General features: G+C 59.6%; 1 non-coding gene across 1 annotated transcript; it reads left to right on the plus strand.

Moving 5' to 3' along the window:
• Positions 1–12,274: 12,274 nt before the first annotated feature.
• On the plus strand, positions 12,275–12,393 carry LOC131861343 (5S ribosomal RNA). The gene has a single exon (XR_009360418.1). It is a non-coding gene; the product is annotated as a 5S ribosomal RNA (ribosomal RNA).
• Positions 12,394–15,000: the final 2,607 nt, after the last annotated feature.

A 15,000-nucleotide genomic window follows, 5' to 3' on the forward strand; every position in this document is an offset into this window, starting at 1 on the left:
TCGAAAGAGTCGCGATGCTCCGCAACCTACGTGCAAAGCGGTCGCACACCGGGTAAGGGAGTGAGAGCCCCAAACATAGCTGGGCGAGGCGCTCACTCCGCTCTTTAATATCTCGTTAATACCGCCAAGGAAATGGCACAAGCACACACACACAAGCATCCTCGGAAGAGGACAGTTCGAGTGACAGGTCAAATCCAAGAGTTCCGAAGACTACCTCCAGGAACAATCGGGAACAAGACCGATTACAAGTCGTCGAGTCTGTTACTGGGCGAACACGAGATGCGCACAGGAAATCGATCAGCCCTCACAATGGCCCAAGGCCAGAGATCGGACTGCTACGATTTACCCCAACAATCATCGTGCCACTCTTCGCAGAGAGGTGATAGACGCCAACGAGCCCGCGCATAGCAATCGAGGTGTAAAAAGGGCGTTGAAGGCAGGAAGCCTGGACGAAAGAGGCTACGAGGTCACCTCGAAGCGGTCTAAGAATCGGGCGCACTTGGGGCGACTACCAGTGCCAACCCCTTATCCCGCGGTGCGTCCGACACACAGAAATTTCCAAGGCGGCCAAGGAGCCTCCCCGCATAGCAATCGGGGTGTGAGGTTACGGATGCAGCATTGATAGCAATCGAGGTGTGAGGCGAAGGATGCAGAAGTGAGAGCCGAGGGATGTAGCAGAGATAGCAATCGGGGTGTGTGATGCAGAAGAGATAGCAATCGAGGTGTGCGGTGGGAAGGGCCCAGCAGCCAGAATGCATGAAGCGACGGATGAAGCAGTGATGACAACCGGGCTGTGAGGAGAGGAGGGATGCAGCCAAGAAAGCAATCAGGGCTCGAGGCAAGGGATGCATCAAGGATAGCAATCATGTTGTGAGGCGAGATTCCAAAGGCTAAACGTGAGAGGCTGCAGGGTCGACTCAGAGAGGTCTATGCATGTGAGAGGCTGAAAGCAAGGTCGACTCGGAGCGGTCTATGCATCGGGCGCGCTTGGGGCGACTACCAGTGCCAACCCCTTATCCCGCGACGCGTCCGACAAAGAGAACGTTCCAAGGCGGCAGAGGAGGTTACCAGCCGAAGGATGCAGTAGCAATAACAGGTATAGTTCCGCGGCGGCCGAGAAGACTCACCGCATAGGAATCGGGATGCGAGGCGAGGGATGCGGCGGGAAGGCCCCGACGGCTAAACGGAAGAGGCTGCAGGGCCGCCTCGGAATGGTCCAAGCATCGGATGCGATTGGGACGACTACCAGTGCCAACCCCTTATCCCGCGATGCGTCCGATACACAGATAGTTCCAAGGCGGCCGAGGAGCCTCACCGCATATCAATCGGGGTGCGAGGCGAGGGATGGGGCGGGAAGGCCCCAACGGCTAGACGGAAGAGGCTTCAGGGCCACCTCGGAATGGTCCAAGCATCGGACGCGCTTGGGGCGACTGCCAGTGCCAACCCCTTATCCCGCGATGCGTCCGATACACAGATGGTTCCAAGGCGGCCGAGGAGCCTCACCGCATAGCAATCGGGGGTGCGAGGCGAGGGATGGGGCGGGAAGGCCCCAACGGCTAGACGAAAGAGGCTTCAGGGCCGCCTAGGAATGGTCCAAGCATCGGACACGCTTGGGGCGACTACCAGTGACAGCCCCCTATCCCGCGATGCGTCCGATACGAAGATGGTTCCAAGGCGGCCGAGGAGCCTCACCGCATAGCAATCGGGGTGCGAGGTGGGGGATGCGGCGAGATGGCCCCAACGGCTAGACGGAAGAGGCCACAGGGCCGCGTCGGAATAGTCCAAGCATCGAACGCGCTTGGGGCGACTACCAGTGACAACCCCTTATCCCGCGATGCGTCCGATACGAAGATAGTTCCAAGGCGGCCGAGGAGCCTCACCGCATAGCAATCGGGGTGCGAGGTGGGGGATGCGGCGAGATGGCCCCAACGGCTAGACGGAAGAGGCTGCAGGGCCGCCTCGGAATAGTCCAAGCATCGGACGCGCTTGGGGCCACTACCAGTGACAACCCCTTATCCCGCAATGCGTCCGATACGAAGATAGTTCCAAGGCGGCCGAAGAGCCTCACCGCATAGCAATCGGGGTGCGAGGTGGGGGATGCGGCGAGATGGCCCCAACGGCTAGACGGAAGAGGCCACAGGGCCGCCTCGGAATAGTCCAAGCATCGGACGCGCTTGGGGCGACTACCAGTGACAACCCCTTATCCCGCGATGCGTCCGATACGAAGATAGTTCCCAGGCGGCCGAGGAGCCTCACCGCATAGCAATCGGGGTGCGAGGCGAGGGATGCGGCGAGATGGCCCCAAAGGCTAGACGGAAGAGGCTGCAGGGCTGCCTCGGAATAGTCCAAGCATCGGACGCGCTTGGGGCGACTACCACTGCCAACCCCTTATCCCGCGATGCGTTCGATACACAGATAGTTCCGAGGCGGCCGAGGAGGTGGGGGATGCAGCGAGATGGCCCCAACGGCTAGACGGAAGAGGCTGCAGGGCCGCCTCGGAATAGTCCAAGCATCGGACGCGCTTGGGGCGACTACCAGTGACAACCCCTTATCCCGCGATGCGTCCGATACACAGATAGTTCCGAGGCGGCCAAGGAGCCTCACCGCATAGCAATCGTGGTGCGAGGTGGGGGATGCGGCGAGATGGCCCCAACGGCTAGACGGAAGAGGCTGCAGGGCCGCCTCGGAATGGTCCAAGCATCGGATGCGCTTGGGGCGACTACCACTGCCAACCCCTTATCCCGCGATGCGTCCGATACACAGATAGTTCCAAGGCGGCCGAGGAGCCTCACAGCATAGCAATCAGGGTGCGAGGCGAGGGATGCGGCGAGAAAGCCCCAACGGCTAGAGGGAAGAGGCTTCAGGTCCGCCTCGGAATGGTCCAAGCATCGGACGCGCTTGGGGCGACTACCAGTGACAACCCCTTATCCCGCGACGCGTCCGATACACAGATAGTTCCAAGGCGGCCGAGGAGCCTCACCGCATAGCAATCGGGGTGCGAGGCGAGGGATGCGGCGAGAAGGACCCAACGGCTACACGGAAGAGGCTTCGGGGCCGCCTCGGAATGGTCCAAGCATCGGACGCGCTTGGGGCGACTACCAGTGACAACCCCTTATCCCGCGACGCGTCCGATACACAGATAGTTCCAAGGCGGCCGAGGAGCCTCACCGCATAGCAATCGGGGTGCGAGGCGAGGGATGCGGCGAGAAGGACCCAACGGCTACACGGAAGAGGCTTCGGGGCCGCCTCGGAATGGTCCAAGCATCGGACGCGCTTGGGGCGACTACCAGTGACAACCCCTTATCCCGCGACGCGTCCGATACACAGATAGTTCCAAGGCGGCCGAGGAGCCTCACCGCATAGCAATCGGGGTGCGAGGCGAGGGATGCGGCGAGAAGGACCCAACGGCTAGACGGAAGAGGCTTCGGGTCCGCCTCGGAATGGTCCAAGCATCGGACGCGCTTGGGGCGACTACCAGTGACAACCCCTTATCCCGCGACGCGTCCGATACACAGATAGTTCCAAGGCGGCCGAGGAGCCTCACCGCATAGCAATCGGGGTGCGAGGCGAGGGATGCGGCGAGAAGGACCCAACGGCTAGACGGAAGAGGCTTCGGGTCCGCCTCGGAATGGTCCAAGCATCGGACGCGCTTGGGGCGACTACCAGTGACAACCCCTTATCCCGCGACGCGTCCGATACACAGATAGTTCCAAGGCGGCCGAGGAGCCTCACCGCATAGCAATCGGGGTGCGAGGCGAGGGATGCGGCGAGAAGGACCCAACGGCTAGACGGAAGAGGCTTCGGGTCCGCCTCGGAATGGTCCAAGCATCGGACGCGCTTGGGGCGACTACCAGTGACAACCCCTTATCCCGCGACGCGTCCGATACACAGATAGTTCCGAGGCGGCCGAGGAGCCTCACCGCATAGCAATCGGGGTGCGAGGCGAAGGATGCGGCGAGAAGGACCCAACGGCTAGACGGAAGAGGCTTCGGGTCCGCCTCGGAATGGTCTAAGCATCGGACGCGCTTGGGGCGACTACCAGTGACAACCCCTTATCCCGCGACGCGTCCGATACACAGATAGTTCCAAGGCGGCCGAGGAGCCTCACCGCATAGCAATCGGGGTGCGAGGCGAGGGATGCGGCGAGAAGGACCCAACGGCTAGACGGAAGAGGCTTCAGGGCCGCCTCGGAATGGTCCAAGCATCGAACGCGCTTGGGGCGACTACCAGTGACAACCCCTTATCCCGCGACGCGTCCGATACACAGATAGTTCCGAGGCGGCCGAGGAGCCTCACCGCATAGCAATCGGGGTGCGAGGCGAGGGATGCGGCGAGAAGGACCCAACGGCTAGACGGAAGAGGCTTCAGGGCCGCCTCGGAATGGTCCAAGCATCGGACGCGCTTGGGGCGACTACCAGTGACAACCCCTTATCCCGCGACGCGTCCGATACACAGATAGTTCCGAGGCGGCCGAGGAGCCTCACCGCATAGCAATCGGGGTGCGAGGCGAGGGATGCGGCGAGAAGGACCCAACGGCTAGACGGAAGAGGCTTCAGGGCCGCCTCGGAATGGTCCAAGCATCGGACGCGCTTGGGGCGACTACCAATGACAACCCCTTATCCCGCGACGCGTCCGATACACAGATAGTTCCGAGGCGGCCGAGGAGCCTCACCGCATAGCAATCGGGGTGCGAGGCGAGGGATGCGGCGAGAAGGACCCAACGGCTAGACGGAAGAGGCTTCAGGGCCGCCTCGGAATGGTCCAAGCATCGGACGCGCTTGGGGCGACTACCAGTGACAACCCCTTATCCCGCGACGCGTCCGATACACAGATAGTTCCGAGGCGGCCGAGGAGCCTCACCGCATAGCAATCGGGGTGCGAGGCGAGGGATGCGGCGAGAAGGACCCAACGGCTAGACGGAAGAGGCTTCAGGGCCGCCTCGGAATGGTCCAAGCATCGGACGCGCTTGGGGCGACTACCGTTGCCAACCCCTTATCCCGCGATGCGTCTGATACACAGATAGTTCCGAGGCGGCCGAGGAGCCTCACCGCATAGCAATCGGGTTGCGAGGCAGATTATTGGGAAGGGAACCCCCTGGGATGCGGCTCAAGCAGTGCCCAAAGGGACTGGAATGCGGAATCACATCGAGAGACCCAAATGCTATACGAGGGCTCAAATCGAATTATCGATTTGGCCACGACATGGACGCATCGGAACGACTACCTTTGCCGAACCACTCGCAATTGCATCCATACCGAAACCAATAGACATTTCCGTTAGAGCCCTCGCATAGCATTCGGGAATCTCGCATGCCCCTCTAAATCGACCAATGCTGGCGCTCAATGAAAATCCGAGCGCTACCACCGTTCGAGCGCCAGCATTGGTCGAGTTAGAGGGGCACGGGGGAGAATGCTCCAGTCAACACCTCCCCTATATAAGTTATTTGTCCGATTCTCGCACAACCGTAGTCTGCCTCGTCGAATCAAACAACGGTCCCAGATTCCGACTTCCGTTCCGTAGAGACCCAAAAGCTAGATGGAGGCTCGCAAGAAAGAGAGTCGGCGCATAGCAATCGGGTTTCTCGAACGTTTAGGGACCGAGCTCACTTGCGGATAGGGCAAAATCCGCCAAGCAACCCAAAAGCTAGACGGGGGCTCGAATCGAATCGCCTAGGCGGCCACAACAACGACGTGTTGGATCGACTACCAGTGCCAAACCATTCAGCAAGACTAGTCTGTGTCGAGGCCGGATAGAGATTCTCAGAGAGCGCCCGCATAGCATTTAGGAGACCTGCCGCGTCCCTCACACTCGACAAATGGTGGTGCACGTTTATAAATCCGAGCGATCCCAACCCTTTCAAGCACCAACATCGGTCGAGATAGAGGGGCACGGAGGGGGCTGCGTGAGACAACACAGTCCCCTATATAAGTTATTTGTCCGATTCTCACACATCCGAAGAATGGTCATCAAATCGGACAACAGCCCAAACTTCCGACTTCCGTCCCAGAAAGCCCAAGAGCTATCTAAAACGTTCATGGCCGGAACTCGATCGCGGCTATACCAGTCCGCCAAGCAACCCAAAAGCTAGACTGGAGCTCTAGTCGAATCACCTCTGTGGCCATTGCAAGGACGTGTTGGAGCGACTACCATTGCCGAACCATTCCGCAGGTCGAGTCCATACCAAGGCCGCATAGAGATTCACGATGAGCTCCTGCATAGCAATCAGGAGACTTGCCGTGTCCATCACAATCGATAAATCCTGGTGCAAGATTTTTGCATCCGAGCGCTCCAACCAGTCGAGCACCAGCATCAATCGACATAAACGGGCACGGGGGGAGGATGCTCGAGAACACTACCTCCCCTATATAAGTTATTTGTCCGATTCTCAAGCAGCCGAAGTCTGGTCATCGAATCGGGTCAAAGACCACAACTTCCGACTTTACCCACAATGCAAGTCATCGAATCGAACATCGGCCCCCGAGTCGGACTCCATGCGTATGTCAGGTCATCGGACCCAAATTCCGCCTTCCTGCGCATGGCGGGCCATCAATATCAACTCGGTCATCGGACCCAAACTCCGCCTTTTTGCGTATGGCACGCCTTCAAATCGGTCATCGGACCCAAATTCCGCCTTCCTGTGCATGGCGGGCCATCAACATCAACTCGGTCATCGGACCCAAATTCCGCCTTTCTGCGCATGGCACGCCATCAACTCGGTCATCGGACCCAAATTCCGCCTTCCTGCGCATGGCAGGTCATCGGACACAAATTCAGACCTCGCCAATATGCCTACGTATCGAATCGGTCATCGGACCCAACTTCCGACTTCATCCATACTGTAGGGTCTTTGAGGTTGGCGCGGTGCGCTCAACCCAGGGAGTCGACCCATCGAAGCATACACCTCCCCTATATAAGCTATTTGTCCGATTCCCACACCTGTGTAGTTTGCACCTCTGACCAGGACATCGACCCCAACTTCCGAACTCGACTGCAACGACGGCACCAGCGCCTTGGTGCGCACCTTGCGACGCACAGTCCCAACATTCGCCTTCCTGCACATGGCAGGTCATCGGACCCAAATTCCGACCTCGCGAGTATGCCTACATATCGAATCGGTCATCGGACCCAACTTCCGACTTCATCCATACCGTAGGGTCTTTGAGGTTGGCGCGGTGCGCTCAACCCGGGGAGTCGACCCAACGAAGCATACACCTCCCCTATATAAGCTATTTGTCCGATTCCCACACCTGTGTAGTTTGCACCTCCGATCAAGACATCGACCCCAACTTCCGAACTCGCCTCCAACGACCGAACCAGCGCCTTGGTGCGCACCTTGCAACGCACAGTGCCAACATTCGCCTTCCTGCACGTGGCAGGTCATCGGACCCAAATTCCGACCTCGCGAGTATGCCTACATATCGAATCGGTCATCGGACCCAACTTCCGACTTCATCCATACCGTAGGGTCTTTGAGGTTGGCGCGGTGCGCTCAACCCGGGGAGTCGACCCAACGAAGCATACACCTCCCCTATATAAGCTATTTGTCCGATTCCCACACCTGTGTAGCTTGCACCTCCGATCAGGACATCGACCCCAACTTCCGAACTCGACTAAAAAGACCGCACCAGCGCCTTGGTGTGCACCTTGCAACGCACAGTGTCAACATTCGCCTTCCTGCACATGGCAGGTCATCGGACCCAAATTCCGACCTCATGAGCATACCTACTAATCGAATTGGTCATCGGACCCAACTTCCGACTTCATCCATACCGTAGGGTCTTTGAGGTTGGCGCGGTGCGCTCAACCTGGGGAGTCGACCCATCGAAGCATACACCTCCCCTATATAAGCTATTTGTCCGATTCCGACACCTGTGTAGTTTGCACCTCCGCTCAGGACATCGACCCCAACTTCCGAACTCGCCTGCAACGACCGAACCAGCGCCTTGGTGCGCACCAAAAGTGCGCACTTTTGGAGGGCACTTTTGTGCGCTCCAAAGGTGCGCACTTTTGGAGGGCACTTTTCTGCGCTCCAAAGGTGCGCACTTTTGGAGGGCACTTTTTGGAGGGCACTTTTCTGCGCTCCAAAGGTGCGCACTTTTGGAGGGCACTTTTTGGAGGGCACTTTTCTGCGCTCCAAAGGTGCGCACTTTTGGAGGGCACTTTTTGGAGGGCACTTTTCTGCGCTCCAAAGGTGCGCACTTTTGGAGGGCACTTTTTGGAGGGCACTTTTCTGCGCTCCAAAGGTGCGCACTTTTGGAGGGCACTTTTTGGAGGGCACTTTTCTGCGCTCCAAAGGTGCGCACTTTTGGAGGGCACTTTTCTGCGCTCCAAAGGTGCGCACTTTTGGAGGGCACTTTTTGGAGGGCACTTTTCTGCGCTCCAAAGGTGCGCACTTTTGGAGGGCACTTTTTGGAGGGCACTTTTCTGCGCTCCAAAGGTGCGCACTTTTGGAGGGCACTTTTTGGAGGGCACTTTTCTGCGCTCCAAAGGTGCGCACTTTTGGAGGGCACTTTTGTGCACTCCAAAGGTGCGCACTTTTGGAGGGCACTTTTCCTGTGCTCCAAAGGTGCACACCTAGGTGAGCACCTTCGACCACACCTTGTAGCACACCAAACTCTGACTTTCGACTTCATCCGCAATGCAGGGTCTTTGAGGTTGGCGCAATGCGCACAATCAGGGGAGTCGACCCATCAAACCCAACACCTCCCCTATATAAGCTATTTGTCTGATTCTCATACATGCGTAGCCTGCAGGAGCAATTAGGACATCGACCCCAACTTTCGGCTTCTAAACGAAAACAAGGTCTTTGAGGTTGGTGTAATGCGAACAACTAGGGGAGTCAACCCATCAAACCCAACACCTCCCCTATATAAGCTATTTGTCTGATTCTCATACATGTGTAGTCTACAGGAGCAATTAGGACATCGACCCCAACTTTTGACTTCTTAACGAAAACAAGGTCTTTGAGGTTGACGTAATGCGCACAACCAGGGGAGTCGACCCATCAAACCCAACACCTCCCCTATATAAGCTATTTGTCCGATTCTCATACATGTGTAGCCTGCAGGAGCCATTAGGACATTGACCCCAACTTTTGACTTCTTAACGAAAACAAGGTCTTTGAGGTTGGCGTAATGCGCACAACCAAGGGAGTTGACCCATCAAACCCAACACCTCCCCTATATAAGCTATTTGTCTGATTCTCATACATGTGTAGCCTGCAACAACGATTAGGACATCCACCCCAACTTCTGAATTCGTCTGCGTTGACCGCACCAAAGGTGCACGCCTTGGTGCTCACCAAAATCCGACTTCCGACTTCTTCTGCTATGCGGGGTCTTTGAGGTTGGCGCAGTGCGCACAACCAGGGGAGTCAACCCACCGAATGCAACACCTCCCCTATATAAGCTATTTGTCTGATTCTCATACATGCGTAGACTGCAGCAATGATTAGGACATCCACCCCAACTTTTGACTTCTTAAACAAGACAGGGTCTTTGAAGTTGGTGCAGTGCACACAACCAGGGGAGTCGACCCATCAAACGCAACACCTCCCCTATATAAAGCTATTTGTCCGATTCTCATACGTGTAGTCTGCAGCAGCGATTAGGACATCGACCCCAACTTCCGAATTCGTTTGCATTGACCGCACCAAAGGTGCACGCCTTGGTGTGCACCCTGGAGTGCACTTTGGTGCTCACCTCGGTGCACACTTTGGTGTGCACCTCGGTGTGCACCAAAGGTGCGCACCTTGGAGCGCACCAAAGGTGTACACTTTGGAGCGCACCACATAGGGTCTTTGAGAGGTTGGCGCAGTGCGCACACCAAGGTGGGTGTTGAGGTGCGTGCCGAGGTGGGTGGGTGCTAGGGTGCGCTCCATGGTGGGTGCCAGGGTGGGTGCGTGCTAGGGTGGATTCCAAAGAGGGTCATAGGGTGGGTGCCAAGGTGGGTTGGTGATATAGTGGGTTCAAAGGTGGGTACTAGGGTGGGTTCCAAGGTGGGTCACAAGTTGGGTGCCAGGATGCGTGGGTGTTAGGTTGGGTGCCAAGGTGGGCTCCTGCGTGGGTGGGTGCTAGGGTGGGTTTCAAGGTGGACGCGAGGGCGGGTGCCAAGGTGGGTAACAAGTTGGGTGTTAGGATGGGTGAGTGCTAGAGTGGGTGCCAAGGTGGGTGGGTGCTAAGGTGGATGCCAAGGTGGTTCACAGGGTGGGTGGGTTCTAGGGTGAGTTCCAAGGTGGGTCACAGGTTCAGTGCTAGGGTGGGTGTCAAGGCGGGTGTCGAGGTGCCTGGGTGCTAGGGTGTGGATGCCAATGTGGGTCATAGGGTGGGTACTAGGGTGGGCTGCAATGTGGGTGCCAAGGTGGGTAACATGCTCGGTGGGTTCTAAATTGGGTGCCAGGGTGGGTGTGCACCCACCTTGCCCGAGGTGGGTGCCAAGGTGCCAGTGTGGGTGGGTGCTAAGGTGGATGCCAAGGTGGGTGAGAAGGTGGGTGATAGGTTGAGTGGTAGGATGGGTGGGTGCCAAGATGGGTCACAGGGTGGGTGCAAGGGTGGGTAGGTGCTAGGGTTGGTGTCAGGGTGGGTGGGTGCTAGGTTGGGTTCCAAGGTGGGTGCGAGGGTGAGTGTCAAGGTGGGTCACAGGTTAGGTGCTAGGATGGGTGAGTGCTAGGGTGCAAAGGTGCCAGGGTGGGTGCTAGGATGGGTCGATGCTAGGGTGAGTGGCAAGGTGGGTCCACAAGTGTCAAGGTGGGTGCCGAGGTGGGTGCCAAGTCGGCGACTGCTATGGTGGATGCCAAGGTGGGTCACGGGGTGGGTGCCAAGTTGCTAGGTTGGGTTCCAAGGTGGGTGCCAACGTGGGTGCTAGGGTGCGTGGGTTAAAGGGTGTGTCACAACGTGGGTGCCAGGATGGGTGCGCACCCACACTGGCCAAGACGGGTGCGGGTGCAAGGTTGGGTTCCAAGCCCGGTCACAGGCTGGGTGCTAGGATGGGTGGGTGCCAAGGTGGGCACCAGGGTGGGTGCACCCACCCTGGCCAAGGTGGGTCACGGGGTGGGTCCTAGGGTGGGTAACGGGGTGGGTACTAAGGTGCGTGCCAAGGTGGGTCATAGGGTGGGTGCCAAGGTGGGCACCAGGGTGGGTGTGCACCAACCCTAGCCAGGGTAGGTCACGGGGTGGTTGTCGGGGTGGGCGTCAAGGAGCCAAGGTGGGTGGCAAGTAGCCAAGTTGCGTGCCAAGGTGGGTGTCGGGGTGGGTGCCAAGGATCCAAGGTGGGTGCCAAGGAACCAAGGTGGGTGTCTGGGTGGGTGCCGAGGTGGGGAGCCAGGGTGGGTCCCAAGGTGAGTGCAAAGGTGGGTGCCAGGGTCAAGGTGAGTGCCAATGTGGGTTCCAAGGTGCCAGGGTCAGGGTGAGTGCCAATGTGGGTTCAAAGGTGCTAAGTTGGGTGCGAGGTTGGGTGCGAGGGTGGGTGGGTGCCAAGGTGTGCTAGGTGGAAGCCCGGGTGGGTCGGCATCCCATGGGTGTCGAGTTGGGTGCCTGATGGGTGCTTCTTGTCAAGTTTTAGTCGTCGGGACTCATTTCGAGCCTTAGAGGTCGTTTCTTGTCCGGTTGCCCTGTCTTCGACCTGGGAACCCAATTTTGGTCCTCGGGTCCCATTTTTTTTTGTCTCGCATCCCACTTTTGGCCTGTGGCCTTTTCGGGGTCGATTCTCGTTTTGGGCATCAGAGCATGTTTCTTCTCCTAAAACCCAATATTTGTTTATTAAGTCTCGGAACACATTTTTGTTCTCGTGGACCCATCATGGGTCTTGGAACGCATTTGTGGTCCTTGGGTCCCATTTTGCATCCCGAAACTTGTGTTTTGGTGCTTGATCCCTATTTTGGGTGCCCACCTTGCACCAAGTGCGCACCCGGGGCAAACCGAGCGCCTTGGTGCACCGGGGCAAGATCGAGCGTGCACCCGAGGCGCCCCGAACATGCACCAAGGTGCACTCGGCCCACATGTGAGCGCAGGTCGTTGCGCCCGAGGTGGTGTGTGGGCACCGCGTTGCAGACGGGACACTGCACGCACACGACGCCCCCTCCAGGTGCACGCACGTAGGCCGGGCCGGGTGCACACCCGACGCCCTAGCAAGGTGCGCGCACCCGGGCAGGGCTCACACTTGGCGAACGGGGCGCACTTCGCGAGGGAGGGTGTGCACCTCGACGGGGGTGGGTGGCCGGGGTGGATTCGCACGTGGGTCGCGGTTTGCTAAGTACACACTGCGACAAGCTCATAACGGGTGCGATCATACCAGCATTAGTGCACCGGATCCCATCAGAACTCCGCAGTTAAGCGCGCTTGGGCCGGAGTAGTACTGGGATGGGTGACCTCCCGGGAAGTCCCGGTGTTGCACCCTTTTTTAGTTTTTCGCCGGGCGTCGCAATGCTATTTGAATAAACCTTTTGCCCGTTTGCGTTCTCGTCGGGGCCGGGCCGGGCCGGGGTGCGCTGCCCGCACTACCGCGCGCGCGGGGGCGACACCGAGCGCGCACCCGAGGCACCCCGAGCACACAGGCCACGGTGCAACCCGGGCGTTGTGCGCGCACCCCGGTGCGCCCGAGGTGCTGCGCGCGCACCCAGGTGAAATCGGTGTGCACCTCGGCCAGTGCGCGCTCGGTCGAGTCGCGCACGTTGGCCAAGGTGCACGGTGATGTTTCTTACTCTAAGGTTCCGCACCAGACGCCCGGGACAGGTGAGCGAAGCTGGGCGGGGCTGGGTGCGCGGCCGGGGCAGGTGCACGCAGCTGGAGAGAGCTTTGGAGCACACTTCGGAGCGCACCAATGATGCGCTCCATTCAAAAGTTTCCTGAAAAGGCAAAAAAAGTTGAGATTATAGAATTTCCCACTTGAGAGATTGTAAAAAAAAAAAATTTAAAATGAAGGAAACGCGGGTGCCAAGGTGTGCGCAGCCCAGCCAAGGTGTGCGCACCAAGGCGCCCACCCTGGCGAAGGTGCACGCAAGGTGCGCACCCGAGGCAAACCGGACAATTAACCCAACTTTCGACTTCGCGCGCACCTTGGAGCGCACTTCGGAGCGCTCCTTGGTGCGCACCAATCTTGGGCACCTCGGAGTGCACCATGGCGCCCACCAAGGTGCGCACCCGGGGCAAACCGAGCTCCGACTTCGTGCGCACCTTGGAGCGCACGAAAGGTGCGCACCATGGCGCCCACCAAGGTGCGCAGCCCAGCCAAGGCGTGCGCATCAAGGTGCGCACCCTGGCGAAGGTGCGCACCCGGGGCAAACCGAGCTCCGACTTCGTGCGCACCTTGGAGCGCACAAAAGGTGCGCAACCCAGCCAAGGTGTGCGCACCCCGGTCAAACCGAGCTCCGAATCGTGCGCACCAGAGGTGCACGCCATCGTGCGCACCTTGGAGCACACTTCGGAGCCCTCCTTGGTGCGCGCCGATGTTGCGCACCTCGGAGCGCACCCGGGGAAAACAATGCAATTAACCCGACTTTCGACTTCGTGGGCACCTCGGAGCGCTCTCGGGTTCGCACCTCGGAGCACACCGAGGTGCGCACCTTTGATGCGCTGCCTTCACCAATTTCCAGAAAAGGCAAGAAAACATTGAGAAGGTGTGCGCACCGAGGTGCCCACCCTGGCGAAGGTGCACGCGAGGTGCGCACCCGGGGCAAACCGGGCTCCGACTTCGTGCACGCCGCACCTTGGAGCACACTTCGGAGCGCTCCTTGGTGCGCACCAGGGCGCGCAACCCAGCCGAGGTGCCCACCCCGGCGAAGGTGCACGCGAGGTGCGCACCCGGGGCAAACCGGGCTCCGACTTCGTGCACGCCATGGTGCCCACCGCGGCGAAGGTGCACGCGAGGTGCGCACCCGGGGCAAACCGGGCTCCGACTTCGTGCACGCCGCACCTTGGAGCACACTTCGGAGCGCTCCTTGGTGCGCACCATGGTGCCCACCAGGGCGCGCAACCCCGCCGAAGGTGCACGCGAGGTGCGCACCCGGGGCAAACCGGGCTCCGACTTCGTGCACGCCGCACCTTGGAGCACACTTCGGAGCGCTCCTTGGTGCGCACCATGGTGCCCACCAGGGCGCGCAACCCCGCCGAAGGTGCACGCGAGGTGCGCACCCGGGGCAAACCGGGCTCCGACTTCGTGCACGCCATGGTGCGCACCGCGGCGAAGGTGCGCACCCGGGGCAAACCGGGCTCCGACTTCGTGCACGCCGCACCTTGGAGCACACTTCGGAGCGCTCCTTGGTGCGCACCAGGGCGCGCAACCCAGCCGAGGTGCCCACCCCGGCGAAGGTGCACGCGAGGTGCGTACCCGGGGCAAACCGGGCTCCGACTTCGTGCACGCCGCACCTTGGAGCACACTTCGGAGCGCTCCTTGGTGCGCACCATGGTGCCCACCAGGCCGCGCAACCCAGCCAAGGTGTGCGCACCAAGGTGCACGCGAGGTGCGCACCCGGGGCAAACCGGGGTCCGACTTCGTGCACGCCGCACCTTGGAGCACACATCGGGGCGCTCCCGGGTTCGCACCGGCGTTGCGCACCGTGGTGGGCACCTCGGAGCACACCAAGGTGGGCAGCGAGGTGCGCACCTTTGATGCGATGCCTTCACTAATTTCCATAAAAGGCAAAAAAAAAACGAGATTTTAAAATTTCCGTTTTGAAAGATAGTGAGAAAAAGGGAATGCTGGTGCCATCTTGAGCCCGCCCTGGTGCGCAGCCCAGCCAAGGTGTGCGCACCAAGGTGCCCACCCTGGCGAAGGTGCGCGCCCGGGCAATTAACCCAACTTCCAACTTCGCGCGCGCCAGGGTGGGAGCGCACCCAACAACCGGGCCTGGGAAGAGCCAATGCGAGAAACCCCACCAAACGCTCTGACAAAAAAAGAGGGGGCGCTCCAGTAACCCCGCTTCGGAGCGCACCCTGGGCAAACCCAGCCAAGGTGCCCACCCCGGCCAAGGTGCAGGCGAGGTGCGCACCCGGGGCAAACCGGGCT

Source organism: Cryptomeria japonica, unplaced genomic scaffold (assembly GCF_030272615.1).
Source record: "Cryptomeria japonica unplaced genomic scaffold, Sugi_1.0 HiC_scaffold_24, whole genome shotgun sequence".
Classification (NCBI taxonomy): Eukaryota; Viridiplantae; Streptophyta; class Pinopsida; order Cupressales; family Cupressaceae; genus Cryptomeria; species Cryptomeria japonica.